This window comes from Podarcis vaucheri (genome assembly GCF_965113315.1).
Source record: "Podarcis vaucheri genome assembly, chromosome: 1".
NCBI classification, from domain to species: Eukaryota; Metazoa; Chordata; class Lepidosauria; order Squamata; family Lacertidae; genus Podarcis; species Podarcis vaucheri.
Genome location: NC_138759.1, coordinates 17,061,312 through 17,068,331, shown reverse-complemented (window position 1 = coordinate 17,068,331; position 7,020 = coordinate 17,061,312). Strand labels below are relative to the sequence as shown.

The 7,020-nt window shown below is 43.0% G+C and overlaps 1 long non-coding RNA gene across 1 annotated transcript in view; it reads left to right on the top strand.

The window, feature by feature from the left end:
• Window positions 1-449: 449 nt before the first annotated feature.
• The window catches only part of LOC309531244, a 124,099-nt gene continuing 117,528 nt past the window's right edge, over window positions 450-7,020 (top strand). Inside the window, exon 1 of the long non-coding RNA XR_014219171.1 lies at window positions 450-540. This is a non-coding gene — a long non-coding RNA (uncharacterized lncRNA). The remainder of the gene's footprint in view (window positions 541-7,020) is intronic.

Genomic DNA, 7,020 nt, shown 5'->3' with positions numbered 1-7,020 from the left:
CCATTACATTGTACTATTTTTTTATTATTAAAAAAAAAGAAATGTAATAGCAGCATAACTGTTACTAAAAAAAAATAATGGCCAGTAAAACCCATTCTTAAAACTGCAGACACAAATGTTCTAGACTGTCATTTAAAAAAAATAGTTGCCTTCAGGGAACACTTTTCTGTAGCGTACATAACCTATCATCCAAGCAATCCATGATATCTCTATGCTACAGGAAATCCTGGGAAAGTTATGGAAGACACACTCAGTTCACATGAACAAAACCATTGCTCTCCTTCATTTGTACTAGGGTTGCCAGCTTTTATCCCTGCCATGTACAGTGGTATCTCGGGTTACATATGCTTCAGGTTACAGACTCCGCTAACCCAGAAATAGTGCTTCAGGTTAAGAACTTTGCTTCAGGATGAGAACAGAAATCGGGCTCTGCCGGCACAGCAGCAGTAGGAGGCCCCATTAGCTAAAGTGGTGCTTCAGGTTAAGAACAGTTTCAGGTTAAGAACAGACCTCCGGAACGAATTAAGTACTTAACACGAGGTACCACTGTACTCTGAATCACTAAGATAAGCCATATCAGTAAACAGGCTTCTACAAATATATCACTTACACAATAAAAAACTGAAGGTATAAATCAGGTGCACATCCAAACGAAACAGTTGGCTACACATCCAAATGTGGATTCTGCTTATCCACGCTGTATTGCTTTCATTGGGATGTGCACTCTAATGTGCACGTTCTGGAAAGATTAATTGTAGAGACTTTGTGGTCCAGACAGGAAACCCTCCTGCTTGGCTCAAAAAAATGAGTATGGCCCCTTTAAGCACATAAGAAATTATTACCAGCCTGCAGCCTACTTAAACCTTTGGTACCTTTGGTTCCAAGCCTTCAGTAGAGCAACTTCCCGGTTTGCTTGCTTTTCAGTGACTGTATCCAGCCTGATTTTTTGCTCAGTGCCACCTGGAGCTGTCCATGGTCCTGTGCCTGAACTCCCACCCCAGTTTCCCAATTCTCCCTGCAGACTCTGCTTAGAGCAGGTCAAATACATTTGGGGGGATGAAACAAAGTAATAATTTAATAGTTTTGTCAAGTAAGGAAACAGCTGCAGGATTGGGGCATCATTATAAATGCATATAATCACGCAGGATCCAGGGGCAAATAATCCAATTTAAGATTTGTCTTAGCATACCCAGCTATTGAGACATAAAAGGTATAGAAATCTGAGTACCATTATGGATATGGCCAGAGCTATAAAAAATAAAAAAACAATGCCAACTGACCTCTGGATTTCAGCTTTTTAGAAAGTGTATTGGAATTTTTGCAATACCACTGACAAATCCAACTATGGACATTAATTTTATAGTCTGTGAGTTGAGAAGTTATATGTCTAGGAAGGACAAAGCACAATCCTATCACCCAATTTCACAGCTGTGTTATGACTCTACAAGGCAACTACTATTTTTTAATAAGCTCAAACAATATTGGTAATTATGTAAATATTAATCAAACTAGTTTTAACTCTAAATGAACTTTTGTAAAATACATAATTCAGACTACAACCCTATTAATATTTATCTAATCCTATACATGTCTACTCAGAAGTATGTCCTGTTGAATCTAATGAGACTTACCTCTGACAAGGTATATATGTGCTAACAGCAGATATGTAAAAAACACAGCTGCTTAAAGCTTCAGGACGGTGCTGAAAAAGCCTTTGATAGGCTAGAATGGAGGTGTTTGGCAACTATTTTTGCTAAAGTGTCTTAAATTCTGTAATTTTAGCAGTAGCTTATATTGGTGCTTATGAAAAGAAGACAAGCTGGAAACAGATGGTGTAGTCACCGATACACATAATTCAGAGAACTTAAACACATAATGGGCCTGTAATATACAAAAAGATGGCTTGTTATATAGCCTTGGATTCTGAGAATCACACAGAAAAGAAAGCTAAAGGAAAGGGAATTTAATATTTCATTTTCCTCTCTACAACTCACTGATCCTCTAAACGCTCATTTATTAGATGTTCATTTATTAGAAACTAGAATATTTTCAAGGCAATTCCCCCTCTCGGGGGAGGGGGGTCCTTTTAGAGATTGAGTTTCACTGGCATCTCTTATTTTTAAAAATGTGTTTAATAATACAGCACTACTGCTCTGCAAATGGTTGCTCACATGAATCTCACTATGTTTTAATAGAATAGAAAAAGAAAGGAAAGGAAAGGGCAACAGCCTGGTTTATTTTCCTGTTTTATTTAATTGACATTAATCCAGAGTTCCCCTGTTTCGACATAACAGGAATCTTGGCTTAATACAAACCCGGATCTCTGCACCAAAGCTGGCATGCAAAAGGAGGAGGGGAGGCGTGAGATAGGAGTGCTGGGCTTATCCCCAGCTTCATAAACCATGTGCAGCTGGTTTATGAAGCCTGGAATGACGATGAGAATTGGGATGACTGTATTGGGCAGATTTTATGATGCAGTGGCTGTGTACGCACCATGCATTTAAAGCATGCCGAAAGCACATTTCTCCCCTAAAGAATCCTGGAAACTCTAGTTTGTGAAGGGTGCTAGCAATTGTCGCTCTGTGAATAATTAAGTTTGCTGGATCAGGCCAATGGGCCATCTAGCCCAGCATCCTGTTCTCACAGTGGCCAACCAGATGCCTGTGGAAACCACTCTCCCCTTCTATGGCTTCCAGGTCCAGACAGAGGGGGGGGCATATGGGCCACTTGGCCTCCGATTCCAAAGGAGGCCTCGGTCAGGACATTCACAATTGCGATAAGGCGAAGTTGCTTGATTTTTCCTGCATAATTCAAGAATTCGCAGAAAAGAGAGCTAGGAAAGCATTTTTAAATGTAAATACTTATCGTATTTTTCACTCTATAAGACACACTTTTTTCCTCCTAAAAAGTAAGGGGAAGTGAGTGTGCGTCTTATGGAGCGAATGCAGGCTGCGCAGCTATTGCTGAAGCCAGCAGAGCAAGAGGGAGAGCTGCGCAGCACCTCTTGTTGTGATGCCTTCACAGTGATGCACGATGAGGGACGGAAGGGAGCCCTTACGGAGCCCCTTCCGTCCCTCATCCGGCTTCGCTGGGAAGCCAGCAGACCAAGAGGCGCTGCACAGCTCTCCCTCTTGCTCTGCTGGCTTCAGCAGAGCAGCACAGCGCCTCTTCAGTGAAGCGGGAGGAGGGAAGGAAGGGGCTCCGTAAGGGCTCCCTTCCTTTCCTCCTCTCGCTTCGCTGAAGAGTGTCGTTTCGTCTCGCCTGCCTCCTCCAGTCCCCCCAGCAGGGACAACGCTGCTAAGCGGCCAGCAGACCCAGCTTCCCGGCGGCTCCTTAGCCTGATCCTCCCTCCTCCTTCCTCTTCAACAACTTTAGATTCAGATTTTTTTTTCTTGTTTTCCTTCTCTAAAAACTAGGTGCGTCTTATGGTCGGGTGCATCTTATAGTGCAAAAAATACGGTACAATAATCCTTTTCCCTATGTATTTTTTAAAAAGCACTATTGTATATCTATATTTTCCATTTTGTCTTTATATGCAGATACGGTTCAAGCCTTGAAATAAAATTATTTGTCAGCATAACTTTTGTGGAAATTATTTATATACAGTGGTGCCCCGCAAGACGAATGCCTCGCAAGACGGAAAACTCGCTAGACGAAAGAGTTTTCCATTTTGGAGGTGCTTCGCAAAATGAATTTCCTATGGGCTTGCTTCGCAAGACGACAATGTCTTGCGAGTTCCTGCTGGTTTTTTTTCCTTCCCCCCCCCCTTTTTCTAAGCCGCTAAGCCACTTATCAGCTGATCCGATCAGCAGATAAGCCGCTTAAAGCCGCTAAAAGCCGCTAATAGCGCTAATCCGCTAATCCTTCAATGGGCTTGCTTCGCAAGACGAAAAAACCGCTAGACAAAGAGAATCACAGAACGGATTATTTTCGTCTTGCGAGGCACCACTGTACTTACTTCTTTATAAGACTTCAGTTACCCCCAGGGTAAAAAAGGGGGGCATTATCTACCTGGCCTGGGCCTCTGCCTGGCTCTGCAAGGCCCTGGTGGCTTCTAGCAACTGGTATTCAGAAGACTGCTGTCTCTGACCATGGAGCAGAGCAGAGCCATCATGGCTAGCAGTCACAGATAGCCTTATCCTCCATGAATTTGTCTGATCCTCTTTTAAAGGCATCCCGGTTGGTGGCCATCACTACTTCCTGTGCAAGTGAGTTCCATAGCAATGCCTTTTGCCCGCCCTGAACCTTCCAACGTTTGGGTTCATTGGATGTCCACTAGTCCTAGTGTTATAGTTTCTTCCTGGCCCCCTGGTGGGCCCTCCTAGATGCATATTGTTGAGTAATGGATATCTTAGCTCACCAAATTAGCTCATCCTGCTCCCTGGCTTTTATACAGCAATAGTGACAACCCACCAGTAGCAGCAGCAGCAGCAGTAGAACAACAGTCTAAAAGGTCCAATGGGAATCTGGGCTTGGAATATGAGTGCCCCTCATTGGCCAGTGCCCTCTCCACCCCTTAGCGATTATTGTATTTATGCCTCCCTCCCATTACCTTACCTTACCTCTCCCCCTGCATTACCAAAAGCCCAGAATAGCTAAAAAAAATCTAATTGGTCCCCAGTGTGTCCTCTAGCAAATTCAGAGAATCTATAAGAAAACTCCATGCCATTTCCACACTTGGTGCCCAGATTTTCAATTCTGCCTATTTTTAGCTTTAAAAACAAGAATCTTTATTTTTACTGGACTCTTCAAAGTCCAGCTAACTCTTCGTGGAAAATGTTGGAAAACATTTTATTTCGAAACAAGCCTGTTTATCCTTCATTCATTCGCTGGAACACCACACACTCCTCTGCTTTTGCTGATTAGTAATCCCCCTAACTGAGAGCATCGTTCTTTTTGGGAACCCAATCCTGCACCACACTGGGCATCCAATTTATTTATTTTTAACAGTACAATTGTTTTACTATATGCTAGCCAACTAGGATGTCAAAAGCAATGTGGCTTGAACCGGAGACTGACTACCTTCAGGCTCAGTGAAGTTGTAGCTAGTAACAGAATGTCCACTTGCCCTGATTAATCATCACTGTAATTACAAGGACCTACAATGAAATATTGGTGTGTGGAGTGCTACTGCTCAGGATTCCAGAAAGCCCATTTCATCCTCTCCAGTGACCCATTTTAAGCCCCACCAACCCCATCCCCAAAAAACAGCCAGCGCTCCAAGGCCACTAAACACACACTGTCTTCACTGAGCTGTTTGGTAAGATTTTCTCACCATAGGTTTTTTTTTCAAAAAATCCCAAAGATTCCCCAATCCCTGTCTCCTGCAGATAACATCTTACCAGGAGGTCATTTTGTCCAGTATAGGAATCAGGCCTTTAGTGTTGTGGCACCTACCTTTTGGAATTCCCTTCCCTTAAATATTAGGTGCTGTTTCTGTTGGCTTTTTTGGCACCTACTAAACTCCCTCTGTGGACACGGGTGGTGCTATGGTCTAAACCACTGAGCCTCTTGGTCTTCCTGTCCTCCTGCAGTCTGATCAAACTCATGCTGGTAGCTTCGAGAACACTGTCCAACCAACTTTGTAACCAGAGGTGCAGCTGAATAGAATCTGAATCACATGCACCACAAGGCCTATGCAGCCCCAACTTAAGATGGCTCCCCGGCCTGGCTTTGCACTGCAAAGTTTGCAGCAGCACGTGCAACAAAATGGCTGGCAGGGAGGGAGGGAAAGGAGCTGCTTCCTTTGAAATTTAAGGGACATCATTTAAGGGACATTTAAGGGACATCCATCAATAAGGGACAGCAGTGGGACATGGCGCTGGAATAAGGGACTGCCCCTTCAAATAAGGGACACTTGACAGCTATGCTCTAGGTATCTCTGAGGGCAGGGACTGCCTTGTTTTTACTGATAGGCAAGATGCTCTGAGTTGTTGGTTTTTTAACTGAGGAGAAGGGTAAAAATTACTTAAATAAATAAGGTAACCCAGAGAGCTTTGTGGCTGAGTGGAGGTTTGAACTCTGGTCTCCCCAGTCCTAGTCCTCCTTCAGCATTCCTAATATGTGATGTGACATGACTTCATTTCTAAATAAAATAAATGCTCTCTCATTCAGAACACATGCCTCACATCCATGGATGTGTCGAGAATAGTACATTTCTTAACAGGGAAACTGTGGCATTCTATAGACCATACATTAAAAGAACGTTCCCCCGCCCCTGAAAATTTTGGGAACTGTGGTTTGTTAAAGGCTCTGGGACTTGTAGCCCTGTCAGGGTTAAGCCACGGTTCCCAGTATTCTTGTGGGGTGTACAGAGCAAAATAAAGGTTCTCCTTTAAAAGTGCTGTAGAAGTCATGGGGTTGTTAAAAAAAATCAGCCCAGCCAAGTCAAAAAGTCACCAGCTACCACTACTCCAAGTTATCCACTCAGGAGATATTAAGATGGATGAGAAGCTTCTGCTAGGGTGTGTGTTTCTCAGCTGTTTCCATAGAAGTATCTTTATAAGTGGGGTGGGTGGTAGCAAAAATGGTTCCACATATTTGGTGCCAAAGGTAGATTTTGGGTTTTTAATGAATGGTTCTGAAAATCAAGTGTCTTTTCCCGAAAAAGCTTTGTTTCAATTAACTAAGATGTCCACAATTTCTTTTTCAGATAGCCAAAGGATTAGAGACCACCAAACTGCTGGTATTTTAAGAATCTGGCCATTCACTGCTCTTGACTTTCTCTATCATCTGCGGTTGAAAGGACGTCTTAAGCACTTTAAATTCTTTTGGTTAAGGATCCCTCCCCTCTTTTAGAAGAGACAAATAGAAAAATATGCCAAGTGGACATTTATTACATGCTCTGTGTGTTTTAAGGAGGGGAGGGAAACTCTCCTATCTTCATCTGGAATTTATGTTCCTGTATTTCAGTGGAAAGGAAGAAAAAACTGTAAACTGGAGCAGAATCCTAGAATTGTAGGGTTGCAACCCCTGCAATGCAGGGATCCTCTTGCCCAATGTGGGTCTCGAATCCACACC